Here is a 14,927-nt window from a genome sequence, read left to right as displayed (position 1 = left end):
AGGCCGAAGCTCTTCAATCTGAGCCGGGGGAGTGAATAGACACATTTTCCCCAAAGGCAGACAGCCATCAGGAACTATGTGGGCAGAGAAGTACCAACGCTTAAAAGTGCCAGAGCATTTCATTTGTGTGGTTTTTTTTTTTTTTTTTGGACTTGATGTCTACTTTCCTCTTTCAGACAATCACTGAATTTTACCACGAGAAACAATGTGAAGGTCATATACTCCACTGGTGAAATCACACTCTCTAAATCTAATCATCCGAGCCAGTAAGGAAAACCTCAGAGCCCCTCCCCCACACCCCAGTCTAGACCAGCCCCCTCCCTGTAGCCACGGGAACCACAGGGCCCAGAGAAGCGAAGGGACTTGCCCCAGGCCACACAGTGAGGGAGCAGAGCCGAGCCTGGCACCCAGGCTGCCTCCCGCCCAGGCCAGGGTCTCTGTGCCTCTGCAGCCGCACGCCAGGCCTGCTCCAGGCCAGAAGAGGTGGTGGCGCTGGACCCCAGAGAAACAGCCCCAGAGCTCATGGCTGTGTGGGGAGGAGCCGGGCAGATTTTGTAAGCAGCCCATGAATGAACTCCAGGGGCCAAGACATTTATGCGATGCGAAAGCGAACAAATAAGCAAACCTGCCAAGTGCTATGGGTGCCAAGAGTGGTACAAGAGCTTCTCCCAGACAAGACAAACGGTTACTCGTTACAAAAATCAGGGTCGGGGGAGTTCCCTTCATGGCTCAGTGGTTAACGAACCCAACCAGGATCCATGAGGATGCAGGTTCGATCCCTGGCCTCGCTCAGTGGGTTATGAATCCGGTGCTGCCGTGAGCCGTGGTGTAGGTCACAGATGCAGCTCAGATCCTGCATGGCTGTGGCTGTGGCTGGCAGCTGCAGCTCCGATCTGACCCCTAGCCTGGGAAGTTCCATATGCTGCAGGTGTGGCCCCAAAAAGCAAAAAAAAAAAAAAAAAAAAAAAAAAAAAGAAAGAAATCAGGGCGGGGTGGCTTGTTTTGTTTGGGTTTCCATAATGACAATTGGCAAATATGAAGTCAATCCTAAAATGTCCTATGTGTTTAAATTAAAACAATTTCAAATGCTAAGTCCCCAAGGACTACCCCTCCCATTATTTCCAAAAAAAAATCTGATTTGTTTAAAATTAAGTCGACAAAGTATTTACTCCTGGATGTTGGAGGCAGAGCTGAGGACAAAAATCCCTTTTTGATAAGCTGCTATTTGATAGCTAGGAAGCAAAGTCTCTAGATGCGATATTCTGCTGACTGCAGGCCTATCCTAAGCTGGAAGCCTGGATGCTTCTTCTTTAAGGGTCTGTGACCTACGGGGTGGGAGGCAAACAGCCCCCAAGTGGGCCCAGGGCAGGAACGTCTGAGTCCCGCTTAGCTCCTGGCAGCTCGCTGGGGGATGCAGCCCCAGCGTCCCCCTGTGTAAAACCAGCAAGCCGCCAGGAGCTAAGCGGGACTCAGACATTTTGCTGTCTTTATCCCAATTTCTGGAAGTCTCTATGACAGGCACAGCCTCCACCTACCAAAGTGAAATGAAAACCCCACGCTTTTAAGTCTCGGGTCACTTCAAAAAGAACAAATTGTGATTTACGCTTTTCAGATCTTGTAATTAACTTAGCATTTAATCTGAAACTCAGAGGACCAGCGCCGGAGGGGCCTTCTAATCCCCCTGGTCAAGCCCTTCACCGCACAGATGGGGAAACTGAGGCTCACAGCTGGGCCCGGAGCACACGTCGGTCAATCCCACGTGCACAGTCTTTGCACTGTGGCACGAGGGACCCTCTCAGACTCAGGCATCTGGTTGCAAACCAAATGTGGACTCTTCCAAAAGCCAAGCACCAATGGCCATGCTTTCCGATTTAAGAACCGCCCTTGTGTGGGTGGATTCGGGGCCGATGCTTTTCCAGTGACCTCCCGCCTCCCCACCTCCAGGCCAACCAGGGAGTGAGGCCTGAGGCCGAGGCGCTGCAGCAGAGCCTGGGAGGGGGCATTCGATAGAGCCTCAGGCGAACCTGACGACAGGGCTGTACCTTTGAGAGAGGTGAGCGGCACTATCTCGAGGAGCCAGAGAGCCTGGAGGGAACAGAGGCCCAACAGGGGCCAAGGACGCATCTTCACACCCGCTTGGCGCTTGGCGCGTGACCTTGGGCAGGCCCTGAGCCCTCTCAGGACCTCAGTTTCCCCATCTGCGATTTACCAGCCCTCTGGCCTGGCCGAGGGGAGTCTCTGCACATTTTCCACAGCTGGAGGTGAGCGGTGGAGGAGGGCTGTTTGAACTGAGTCCAGCCGGCTTCTTTCCTCCGAGGCAGACGCCCCCACCCCCGCCCCCGCTAAGTGCCTGCCGGTTCTTCCAGGGGCTTCTCTCCAAAGAGAATAAGATGCTCTTTGCCACCAGATCCCGCTCTCCCCAGGAGCTGGCCAGACCTTTTCCGTGACCGCAGGGAAAAAATCAAGGACCACTTTTACCTCCTGGCGCCAGGTGTGACAATACTGGAGTGTGGACAACTAAACCCAACCATCTGGCTTCTCGGATCCCCTTTGCTAACTCCCGTGGTAGGCAGACGTGGAAGCTTCCAGAACATTGAGCCAGATACCCACCCCCTGGCCCACTCCAGAGCCAACAAAGGCTGGGCAAGCAGGACCCCTAAGCAGGCACGGCCTTGGGAACTGTCTACACCCCAAGCCACACGCGCCCTTGGAGGTCCCTCCCAAGCCAGAAACTTTTCTGCCGCTTTGCCTGGCTGTAACTTACACAAGGTCAAAGCAAGGGAGGAAAGCACTGCTCACGTCACACGAGACCTGCTCTCCTTGTGCTTCATTTCTCAGGCCAAATGGGAAGGGTCACCAGTGAGCAACCCGAGAGGGGCCCGAGCCTGATGTCTGCAAGACCATCTCAGCGACACCGCCTCCCTGGACTCTCCCACGAGGCCGTTAAGCTGCGTGGGGCTGGCGGCCTCGCACCTCCACCTGACAAGCGAGGACACGAGCGTGGGTTCACGGACTCGTGGACAGCCCCACAGCGGGCCCACGGCCTGCACCAAAGGCCAAGCGCATTGTTCACCCCACCCAGCCTGGCATCTCATGTCTACGTGGTAAGGTGGGTGAGCCCATGATCTGGCACAGCCCAGGCACCATATCGAGGCGTTCTTAGCCTGTCTCAAGGATCTCTGAGGGAACCATGACTGGGCTTCCAGAAGGGTCTATGAGCCCCTGAAATTAGACACAACGACACAACATTGCATATAATTCTCAAGGAAGTTGGCGAGCCACAAAAGGCAAAGAGCTACCCCTGCTCCAGAGAGACGGGAATCTTTTTGTGTGATGACCACTAGGGCTGGCTTCCCTGAAGTCAGGCTCAGAAGGGCCTTGGCAGCCAGGCGGTCCTGGGGGTTCTCCAGCCTCAGGAACCGAACAGCTCTATGCGGGCACGATACCACTGGTGGGTCCCCGAGGGCCTTCCTAACCCTGAACCCTCCTCCCCCTGGGAAGAAGAGCACGCGTCGGGCTGGGCTGGGCTGCCGAGGGGCCTGGGCTGGGGGAACGGGGGGCGGGGGGGGGGGCTGGGGCTGGGGGAACGGGGCTGCAGGGAGGGCGGCCTCTGCTGGAAGAACCTGGCCGTTCCACCGGCCGCTCTGAACAGGCCCCTGGGAGGCTCCAATTTGAAAACAGTCTCCCGGCCACTGAGGGACAAGCCCTTGACACCTGCCCTATTAGCGGGTGGGAGGGGCTCCCCGGCTGTCCTCCTGCACAGGGCATGAGTCACGCTCTGAAGGCGACACACAGGCCATGTGTCGGGAGCACTGGAGGCCCCAGTGGGATTTGGGCAGTGACATGCCTCCGTGGCTCCAGGGCTTGTTTTGAGGGCCGCGGCTGTGGCTGCAAGGACACCATCGTAATTTACCAGTAATGACACGTGACCATCATGCTCTTTAGCCCATCGCTGGGGGAATCCCTAGACACGACCAGATTGTTCACTTGCATCCGAACATCAGCACAATTATGGGAACACCGAGTGTGTCTGATGTGACTCCGTATCCCCCAGATTAATCCGAGCGTGGTGGCCAAGTGAAATGCCATACTTCTCGGAGCTATTGTTACAACATGTTCGTGAGGCAAACTGCGAAGAAGATGTAGTAATTAGAGGTTAAATTAATCCTTGACAGACAAGAGGCTTAGAAGCGCTGAGCCCTCCTCCCCAAACGCATGCCAGCCTTTCAGAATTAGACACGCAAAGCATGTGACGTTGGCAGCGGCACCAAAACGCCTGTCCCACTTAAAATTCCGAGGTCGGTGCTGGAACTTCCAGAGGCAGATCTACCACTGAGATCTCATTAAGGGCAAAACCCAAACAAGGGGTTGGCGGCCCAACTCTCTGTCATCAGTTTGAAAACAAGACGTGACACACTCCTCTCTGAGGCACCCAAGCCTGGGCCCTAGACTCGTCTTTCACTGACAGCCTCCGATTTCAGCTGCTTCTAAGCTTTGGCTTCTGATACCCGGCCGCCCCATCTGAACGGGGCCAAGCAAAGCGCACGATGACAGAGGGCACATCCCAACAGAGCATGGCCCTTCCCCACAAGGCACCTGTCCCACCTGCTCTTCCTCAAGAGGGGAAGCCTGTGCGCCCCCAGCACAGGTGCCAAGCACAAGACTGAGAGCCAGGGACCAGGATCCTGTCTCCTTCAGCTCCCTTTGCTGTGTCTCAGCAAAGTCCGGCCCCCTCTCTGGGCCTCACTCGCTCTTCTGTGAAGTCCCGGGGCTGTACTCCTCCGGCTCAAAAATTCTCCGTCTGTCAGCGTCTGTGTTTGTGGGCCAGTTGGTCCATCTACGCCAACCATGTGCAGGAGCTGTGGTCAACTGGCTAACGGGGCCCGCAAAAAGGAAGGCGGAGCTGGATCCGGCGCTGCCCCCTCTGTGTCACGCGGGGGTTTCAGGTTCAAACACTGGGCAAAATCGGAACACAGCGTCAAGGTTGGGGTTGGGGGGGCCCAGGGCGCCGCACAGCGGACTTGAGATGGCCCCAAGTACTCAAGATGACTTGACTTGGTTTTTGTCCTGCCTTTAGTCCCAAAGGCCCACCCTTCCCCCCGCAAGGCTGGAAGGCACAAGCTGGGGCCATCAGGCCCTTTGGGACTAGATGCCATTCACTAGCTCGGGCCCTGGGCCTCCAGGGGCCTCTTCTAGGATGGAGAGGCATGTGTCCCTGTGGCCTAGTGTCCAGGTCCTCCCATAGGCGGAGGGAAGGGGGCCCCATCCTCCTCGGCCCCTCACTGGACAATTCTCAGCCTTAAGAAAGTGGCACTTTCCACACGCACTTGAGCGTTATTTACTGGGCAGAGCAAGCAGCAGGGCACAGCAGCAGGGGAAGGTGGCTGCCACCCCACTGTGCCCGAGATGGGTGCTGTGGGCGCAGGGTCAGAGGGCCAGCCAGGGCAGGACTTAAGCCCTGCCTCTGGAAGTCCTTACTCTGGGGAGCCCCTAGTCAGCAAGGCCCCTGGCTCCGCCTCACCCCTGGGGAGCTTTGCAGGCTGTGACCAGTCTGATTGGTTTGGAGATTGTGCAGAGGTCAGATTGGGGGGGAGGGGGACTTGAGGGCCCAAGGCAACGGGGGAGGCTCTGTGAATGGGGAGAAAAAAGCAAGCGTTTTCCCCCTGCAGAAAACGCGCCTGGGGCTTCAGCTGCCCCCCGCTGGTCCCTGGAAAGCAGGACCCCACGGGGACTGTGCATCCCCATCCTCACAGGTCAACGGTGTCACCCGAGCCACATCCCTCGTCTCCGCAGGCCCCCTAGGCCCGCGGCCGGCCCCAGGACTCCGTGGAGCCTGCGGTTCTTCCTCCGCTGCACGTGCAGATGAAATGACGACACAGTGATGGCAAAATCAAGTCATACCCAGTGCCACAAAACCCCCTCCAGTTCACACAGAGGTGGGACGTTTCTCTCCTCACCGTCCGGAAGACCTTTCAGGACTCCGTGTGGGAACAATCTGACTGTTCGGGCTGCAATCGGCGACAGTGACGCCGCTCTCCTGCCCTACAGCTGGCTGCTGCTGCCTAGGTTACCTCGCGGCTGGCGCTGGGAGAGGTGTATGATGGGAAGCGGTTTATTGTGCTGATGCATAGTAACTGACTCCCGTCCCCCTCCCCAGCCACATCTGGGCTGGTCTAGTCACACTCTCAGCATTCTCTCTGCTCCAACAAACACTCAGCCGTTTCTGCTTGGATAAGGAGATTTCTTAGTTACATCCATTATACGTGTATCAACATTTATGGCCGCAAGATAATTGCCCGAGAGCTCAGAAGATAAAAGGTCTTCCTTCATAATGTCTGCCCTGCCCCATCCATTAAAAAAAAAAAAATCAATATTAACATCAAGCAGGACAGCGGCAGAGTCTAGCATGGCTGCTGCGTCCTCAAAGTTGGAGATGTGATTTTTAGAAAACACCCAGCTGGACTGGGAAGAAGAGGCCACCCTCCAGGGGCACACGTGTGCAGAGGGAAGGCCTTTTTGTCCTTGAAACCCTTTGCCAAATCTGCTCTCTATGAGATGAGTCCTTTGGAAACACGCCAGTCTAGTTTCAAAGACTCTGGATCCCGTAATCTGGAAAGCCACCCAATGATGAGAAGGCCTGCCGTTCGGTCCAGAGACCACCGGAACCGGGGGGGGGGGGTAACCGCCACAGAGAAAGAACACCTCGCCTTTTCTGTGGTTTGGATTGGCCCTCTGGCATTTTTCACTCCCCCCGCTTCTCGCTGCCCCTCAAAACCTCAGCCTCTTTTCTTTAGCTGTCTAGCTGTCATCCCCAAGAGCATTTTCAGTTTCCCAGAAAATGACTATTTCATTCACAAGTCCCTGGATCTTAAAGTTGGAAGGGACTTGGACTCTGAGGTCATGGAAGGAGGATGGACTTGCCCAGGATCACTGCACTCATCAGTGGGGAGAATGTTCTAGAACACAGGTTTCCCAGCGTCAGGGCTAATTATCTCTCCAAGGGATCACTGCAGGAAAAAGAAATCAGAATCTTAAAAAAAAAAAAAAAGTTGACTGCATATAGGAAGCCTTTTTAAAGAAGGAGAGCAGCCCAACTATTGTCACAAGAACCACGTGCCTGAGATCAGTTTCTGCCCATTTCATAAGCCTAGAAAGCAACTGAGTTTCCCGGGGATAATCTATTAACAGGTGCATTTTAAGCCTCTAGGTGATCCTCTTAAAAGGGGGAAAAAATGATACGAAATGTGCTGGCCAAGCTTGACAAAATCCCTTTCGTTGGCAAAAAGAATCAACAACCTAAACCTCCTACCTTAAGTTGCAGTGAACGTATAGCCCCCACCCCCACCCCAGTAACAGGCTATTTCCTGGTTGAGCTTAAAAATTCAATGACGTTCCTGTTTCAACCCACACATCTGTGTCACTGTCGGCGTCAGTGGCAGGAAAACAGACGAAGTCACCCTTTGCTAATGATTTCCAAACATGGAATTTCCTCGTATCTCCTCAAGCCTTTCTTTTTCCAACGCCAAAATGTTTTTTTACCCCACGTTGTAGTGAAGGAAAACTGAAAATGGTCACAGCCGCCGGAAGACGATGGCTTTTAAGGAAGATCTTACAAGGGATAGCTGCAGCTCTTTGCGATATTTTTAAAGGGTGGGGAGAGAACTGCTAGTGTTTCTAAAGCCAGTACCAACAAAACCGAGGCTTCCTCCTGGCCATCTGGGAATCTCTCAGCCCTGCTCGCTCTCCCTTTTCCTACCTCTTTCCCAAGTTCCACTCCGAGCAACATTCGCACCTCAGCGTTGAAGGAAACACACTCAAAGGAGAGGCACGCACTGGGGCAGAGGTCGAGGCAGCCCTCAGGGCAGGGGACCAGCTTTGGAAAACCACCAAAGCACCAAGCAATATAGAAGCCCATCACGTTTCTCCTCTGGAGAATATCTTATTTAATATGCAAACTGGTCACCGAGAGAAAAGAGGGCTGTTCCTTTAAGGGGAAGACGCTGATTAGCTGCTCTGGCTGGCAGCAAACAGCTGGTCTGTCCGGCAGGTTCAAGGCCATTTCAGCTTCTCTCTTATGGAGGCACCATATGTTCCATCTCGCACATCAGCAGCTTTATTTTCCAATGATCTTGTTCCAGAAGGGAAGCACAAAGAGGGAGGAGAAGGTAGAGCCCGTGGTTTACCCTTTGAGTACTTTCTTGTGGTTTTAGATGCATTTGGGATGTGTAAGTTAGGCGAGTGGGGGGAGTGAACGCTTCTCCTCTGCCAAACGCCAGAGAACAAGTGTTCCACCAACACTTAGGGATAACCTCCAGAGACCGGAGGAGAGCGGAGTCGAGGAAAAATCCGTGAAAAGGCACACGGACTCTGAGATTCAATGGGAAGGGGGGGGTGGAGGCGGCGAGAGGTGGGAGGAATCTGACTTCGCTGGGGGGGGGGGAACCTACCAGCCGAGTTTGGGCCCCGCCCACTTGTCCTTATTTGTCAAGTTTTCTTCGGGTCGCTATTCCCTTTCCTAACGAACTTTACCAGAAGAGAGGCAGACCGCTCTGGGGGGCGGGGGCGGGACCTGCCAGGCCGCCGGGCTGGCTAAAGGTTACTCCAAACAAGTTTAACATTCCTCAGCGCGAGTCCGAGTTCCCGCGAGTTTGGGGGGCAGGGCAGGTGTAAGGGGTGGGGGCAGGCTGAATCCTCACGCCCGTTAATGCTGGGAACCCATGGGTCCTGGACACCCCCAAATGCCAGGCCTTGGATCCGTGCAGAGGCGGCAGCCTGGCACACGGTCCGGAGGGGCATCCTCCTCCCCACTGCCCGCCCAGGCTGCACGAACCTCAGAGGTGGCGGCTCCGACTCCCTTCCTCCCTCTGCCCAAACAGAGGAGCCCAGCGGTGCGTTGGAGCCCCTGTCTAGGGGGCTGGGGGCGGCAGGAGGGCCCCGGGAGGGACTGAGGAGTGCAGCCGCGGGGTGGCGAAAGCGTCAGAGTCGCTGTCGTCGTCCCAGCCGACGTCTCTGCCACCCGCAGGCGCGACAGCCGCCCAGAGTCCAGGCGGCGAGGGGCGCGGGCTGCAAAGCGAAACCGAGGAAAGGGCGCCCCCTATGCCCGCGCCCGGCGAGCGCAGCGGCCAGTGGCGTCTGCCCACCCCACCGAGCGTGCGCCGCCTCTGGCCTCCGCGCCGGCCCGCTAGCCCAGCCGCCCGCCCAGCCGTCCGGGCCGCGCGGGCCCCGAGTGTCCAGCGCCCGCCGGCCGGGCGCGCTCCCGGCGCCAGGAGCCGGGGGGTTCCCCGCTCTTTCCCGGGTTCCTGCGGAGGGGCTTCCAAACCCGGCGCCCTCCCCCACCGCCTACACTGGCCCTCCTGTCCCGAGCCGCTCAAAGCCACTGGGAGGCAGCCGCCCCCGCCCCCTGCTTCTGCGTCCCTTTCCCCTTCCCTCTCTCCAGCCTCCAGGGAAACAAAGGGGCTTTTTATAAAGCGGATTGTCGGCGGCAGCGGCGGCGGGGGTTGGAGGGAGGGGGAAATCTATAAAGATGAGAAGAGGTGGGGTGGAGAAGAAGCTGCGCGGCCTCCGGGAGCCCCGAGAGGCGGCGGCGGCCGAGGAGCCCCGGCGGGACCGCGACCGACCCCACCCGGCCCGTGGGCACCCGGGCGGCGGCCCGCGCCCGCGGAGGGCTGGGCTGCCCCGCTGCGATGCCGCCCGCCGGCTCACCGAAGCCTGGGAACGGGATGACCCGGGCCCCAGGGCCCCGGCCGGCTGGGGAGGCGCGCTCCGCGAGGGGGGTCTCCCCCGGGGAGACCCAGGGCCCCTTCCCAGCCAACTCTTTCCAAATTGCTCAGGCTCGGGGAGACTTTGCGTCTTTGTTCCTTTCCTACGCTCGGCTCGCTCGCCCTCACAATGTCCCGGTGCTGTCCTCGGTCGGGGACCCGCAAAGGGCACGTTCGCCGTGGGGACGGCGCCCTGGGAAGGGGGGAGGGAGGTGATTCCTTCTGCTGCCAAACAACGACAAGCCGCCCCAGCAAGTGGAATCGCTTCTCTTCGCGTCACCCAGCCATCCTGTGCTCCCGCCCGCGCACACACTCACACCCACACTCGGGGTGCCCTGTTCGGCCGCACCCAGCTGCAGGAGCGCGGCGGAGCGAAGCCCCCGGCCGGAGATACGTTTGTTTGCTCAGGTTCCGACGACTTCAGGGCAGTTTTCTGCAAGCTAATCCTATTAGTGTCTGCTCAGTCCGCATTTAATCACTATCAAAATCAGACGGTATGGCCAGCTTTCCAAGCGGCTTCGGACACGCTGCATCGGGACAGAGCTTGGCCGGGTCAACTGGCCGCGAAAAGTATTTGGCGGCGCTCCGGGGGGCTTCCCGCCCGCCCTTGCTGGCGCCCGGCGCCGGGCTCTGCCGCCGCTCCGAGGCCTGGGAGCTCGGGGCGCGGGGGCGCGGGGAGCCGGGCCGGAGCCCAGTCGGGGCTGCCTCCGGCCGCCAGCTCTGCTCAGGGCCGCTCTCCAGAGGAGAATTTGGCAGGAAGGGGAACGAAAGGCAGCGGACTCTCGGCGGGCGCACACTCCACGCTCCCGCTCGGCGGCGGCAAACGGGGTACAGGTTGGGGGGGGGTATCCTGTTCCCAGCGCCCACGGCCAACTGGCCCGGGCTCAGAGAGCTGGTATGCGAAGGCAGCGTCGCCGGTGGCATCCGGGCTGCGAGCGGCCCGGGTTGCGCCGGGACGGAGCGGGAACCTCCCGGTAGGCCGGCGCGGCCGGGGGGAGCCCGCGTGGCCCGCGCCCCTCTGCCTTCTTCCCTCGGTGCTTGACTGCCCCGCCCGATTCCAGACGCCCGGCGGGAGCCGGGGTGCAGGCAGAGGCCACAGCCCCCGGCGATGCGAGCTGCGCTCAGCTCGGCACAGCCAGTCCGGGAAGGGGGCGACCGCGCGCAGCGCCAGGTGGGCCGTGAGCTCGGAGCAAACTTTGGGGTCCCCCAGCTCTCAGTATCCCGGGGCCCCCGCTCGTCCACAACGGTGACCACAAGTGGGGGCTACAAGTGCACCCCGGAGCCCCCAGAGCATTCAGACCTCCCGCGCCCGCCTTCAGCCTTACCGTGCTGCGGAGCTCCCGCGGCGGCGGCGGCGGCGGCGGCGGCGGCGGCGGCAGCGGGGGCAGTGCCCGAGGGGCGGGCGGCCGCGGGCGCGGGCAGCCTGGCCTCCGGCGCCCGCCGAGTGGCCCGGCCCGGCTGCAGATCAACCCCCTGGCTAGCGGCCGGTGCCCCCGCACCCGCCCGCCGCCGGCCGCTTCAGCTCGGGGCCAAGTTCATGCCGGCGGCGCTGCAGCGGCGGCCTCAATCTGCTCGCTCCATTCCCACCGCCCGGCTCCGCGCCGCGCGCCCGGAAGGTGGAGTTTCGGGGGTTTAAGTTACTGATAGGCATTTCTCACTGCTGTGTCACTCGGGGAGGAGGAGACACGCACGCCGCACACTCACACACCCTCACACTCGCGGCGACGAGCGGCTCCGGCCTTAAAGGGGAAGCCGCGCTGCCCCGCCCGCGACCCCGCCGGCCCTGAGCCCCGAAACGCCGAGTTCCCCCGGCCGGCATGGGGCCAGGGGCGGCGGAAGCGCGGCGGCCGCCCGAGGGGCCTACGGGGCCCTCCGGCCACTCTTAGAAAGGGAAAGCGGCCGCAGGCAGGCTTCGCTGTGGTCGCCCGGTTTCTCCAGCCAAGTCGAGCCGGGGCAGCCGGGGAGCGGCGGGAGGGCCGGAAGGGGCACGGGGGCACTCACCTTGGCGGCTCCGCGCGCAGCGGGAAGGCGGTCGGCGCCCCTGCCGGCAGGTGGCCCGCCTAGACGGTGCGCTGCTGGCGAGAGAGGCGACAGCGGGGTGACCGAGCGCCCCCGGGCACGAGCGGATGGAGCTCGCCCGAGGGCGGCAGGCGGAGCCCCGCGCGCTTGGGAAGCCCGCTGGCGGCAGGTAGACTTCCCGCTTCTGGGCCGAGCGAGCTGGTGAGCTGTGCGCGCCCCTGACGGACGGAGAGCGAGCAGGGAGAGCGGCAGAGCCAGCCCTCGCCGGCGACTGGGCGAGAGAGCGCGCCAGACTGACAGAGACCGAGGGGGACGAGAGAGGGAGAGACAGAATCCCAGACAGGCACCGACAGAGCCGGAGCCGGAGGGGCAGAGCCACCGGGGGCGGGAGAGAGAATCGGAGCGAGATGGCCGCTCCCCGGAGGACTCCCGATCGTCACCGGACAGGAGTCTCGCCGTAAAGTAGCCGGTTCCATCTCCCCTCCCCCTTTCCCATTCCCCGCGGAGACCGACCCGAGAGCGGCGGCCTGGCCCTCCCGCCCCTCGCCCCGGGAGGGCGCTCACCTTCGGCGGGCGGCTGCCGGGTGCCGGGCGCGGGTCTCACGGCCGACGCGTCTGCTCGCTGGCTCCCGCCCCAGACGGCCCAGGCGACCTGCTGTGACGGCAGTGGGGACCGGGGCTCTCAGGTGGCGACGACTCCGCTGCACCCGCCCCCTCCTCGCCCAGCGTCCCCCTCCAGCCCCCTCCCCCCGGCCGCCCCCGCCCCCTCCTCCTCCGTCCACTCCCCGCCCCCCCGCCGCCGCCGCCGCCGCGGCCTCCGTGCGGACCCTGGCTGCGCGGCCCGCCGGCTTGCTCAGCAAGGAGCCCGGGCGCGCCAGCCAGTCTCCCGCCTCTCTGGCCGCGGGCGGGCGAAGCCCCCGCGGGAGCTGGGCTGGCCGGGCCTCTCGCGGCGCGGGGTTATCCCGGGGCAGACACCTGCGGCTTCTGCAGGAACACGGCTTCTGGGGAACTGCCCGGCGAGCCAGAGCGCGCCGTTCGCCCTCCGCCCGGGCGCCGAGAGGCCCGTGGCTCCCGTCCCCCGTCCCACACCCGGCCCCCCACCGGAAGGGGGGCTGACCCCGCGCCCCTGCCCCGGGGTCCCCGCCCGGGCTGCGGTTCCCAACCTGGGCTTGCAAGGCGGCGGCGGCGGCGGCGGGGCCCGAGCTCAGCCCGCGGACGCCGCGTCCGGACCGACAGCAGCAGCGCCCGGCGCAGCCCCAGAGCGGGCTCCCTCCAGGCTCCCGCCCGCACCTCAGAGGAGCGACCTGTCACCAGCACATCTGGTCCGAGTCGGCCGAGCTGCGGGCCAGGAATAAAGGGGTGGGCCCGCCGCCCACTCGGCCCCTCCTCCCCTCCACGCCCACGCCCTCGGCCCGCGGGAAGCGCGGGGCCCCCTCCCAGAACCGAGCGAAGTCCTTTCGTGGGCTGCGTAGGCGCAACGGAGCTGGGCGCTCGCCTCTGAGCCGTTCCCGAAGTTTCCTGACTGAAGAGCGAGGTCCGGCCGCCACCGCTGGGCACAGGTGTCAGACTCCGGCTCCGAAGCCAGCCCGGGTAGCGGGCAGCGAGCGAGCGCGGCCCCCGGGGCGCCGTGGGGGTGCGCGGCTCAGCCCGGTTGGGGGAAGGAATCCCCCCGGGCCGGGCCGGGCCGCGCTGGAGAGGGCCAGCGGCCAGGAGAGGTTATTGACTCTCTGGTAACCTTCACTCCAGACAAGGCCGCGGTGGAGTCCCGGCCCCTGGCCTGGCCGGGGTCCTGCAGGGAGAGGAGTCACCCTAGAGCGACCATGTCCCCCTAGAATGAGAAGGAGCTCCCGAGTGTCTCAAAGGGAATCGGATTAAACAAAGCGAAACTGGGGGTAACCGTGTCGGTTACCGAGCATTGCAGAGTGTTCTTAAAATTTGATTGCCGCCTGGCGCAAGGCGCGCTGGTCCCCGAGGTGGAAAATGGGGTTCTGTTCCCAGAAACCTTCTCTCCACCCTCAGGTCACTTCTCCTCTGCTTCCCCAGTGGGCATCACAGAGATCACAGCTGCCCCTGGGCCAGGGGATCAGCGGCCTGCTTGGCACCATCACCTAGATGGCCCCTAGACACCCCAAGCTTCAGGGGGCCTGAGGCGAGCTCCTGGTCATCCCCCAAAGCCGATCCTCCTAAGCTGGGCCACCTCCGTTCATGGTGGCTCCATCCTGCGAATTGCCCAGGCTGAATTCCCTGCAGGTTTTCTGGATTCTTCTTTCTCGCTCACACCCCACATCCAGAGAAGCGGACGGTACTGTTGTCTCCACCTTCAAAAAATGCATCCTCACTCCCAGCCTTCTGTCTTCCCCCACTGCTACCCCCTGGGCCCAGCCCCCGGGGCCTCTCCCCACCCCCGGATTATTCTAGAAGCTACCTAATAGAAAGTTGCTCTGTTTCCTACCTCCCTCATCCTCCCCTCCCCCACCCCAGTATAGTCTCTGTTCTCTGAGCACCTGCAGTGGCTCCTCATTTCACTCAGTAAAACTGACGTGCTTCCAGGGGCCTAGCAGACACGAATCGGGATGATGTTGTCTGCCCTCTTGCCTGGGCTTGCTCTCCTCCAGGCCTCCTGACTCTTCCTCAGCGCACCAGACACACGCCTCCTTAGGGCCTTTGCACTGGCTGCTCCCTCGCTTGGAATTCACTTTCCCAGACATCCACTGGGCTGGCTCCCTCATTTCCTTTCATCTTGACACCAATGTCACCTGGCCAACCTATGTAACAATTCAAAGCCCCACACCCATCGCTGGCACTTCCTCTGGCCTTCCTGCTTTGTTTTCTCTTTAGCTCTTGCCACTAGCCGGCCTCGTCTATAGGTTAGCTCCCGCGAGGGCCGCCGGCAGGCAGCCCCTGTTTGGCTCACTGCTGTCTTCCTGCCTCCTGGCACAGTACCTGGCAGGGAGTGTCTGCTCCATGAACGTTAGTGGGATTCTATTTTCCTGGAACTTTTCGGGAAACTCTGGGGGCCGTGGGATTGTATGCTGGGGGAGGGGCCCATAGCGGTCATTACCTGCGAAGGAGGTTTGAGACCTCCTTAGGAAGGCTGCAGGCCACGCGACGTGGTGTGTGTTCGCACCGTGAAGCCGGTCTCGGCTCATG

The 14,927-nt window shown here is 61.3% G+C and overlaps 1 protein-coding gene across 5 annotated transcripts in view; it reads right to left on the bottom strand.

Annotated features, from left to right (window-relative positions):
• The window catches only part of MAMLD1 (mastermind like domain containing 1), a 113,418-nt gene extending 100,394 nt beyond the window's left edge, over positions 1 to 13,024 (bottom strand). Inside the window, exons 1-2 of one of the 5 annotated variants that reach the window (XM_021079616.1) lie at positions 12,941 to 13,024; positions 12,342 to 12,432 (exon numbers count right to left, since the gene is read on the bottom strand). The gene's annotated coding sequence lies outside the window, so the exon portion shown is untranslated. Of the gene's footprint in view, positions 1 to 11,759; positions 11,834 to 12,341; positions 12,488 to 12,940 lie in introns of those variants that run through there. The other 4 variants (XM_021079614.1, XM_021079615.1, XM_021079613.1 and 1 more) reach the window with 4 other exon arrangements.

The sequence above is a fragment of the Sus scrofa genome, chromosome X, assembly GCF_000003025.6.
Source record: "Sus scrofa isolate TJ Tabasco breed Duroc chromosome X, Sscrofa11.1, whole genome shotgun sequence".
NCBI lineage: Eukaryota > Metazoa > Chordata > Mammalia > Artiodactyla > Suidae > Sus > Sus scrofa.
The sequence above is the reverse complement of the archived record's forward strand: the minus strand, read 5'-3'. Positions and strand labels throughout refer to the sequence as shown.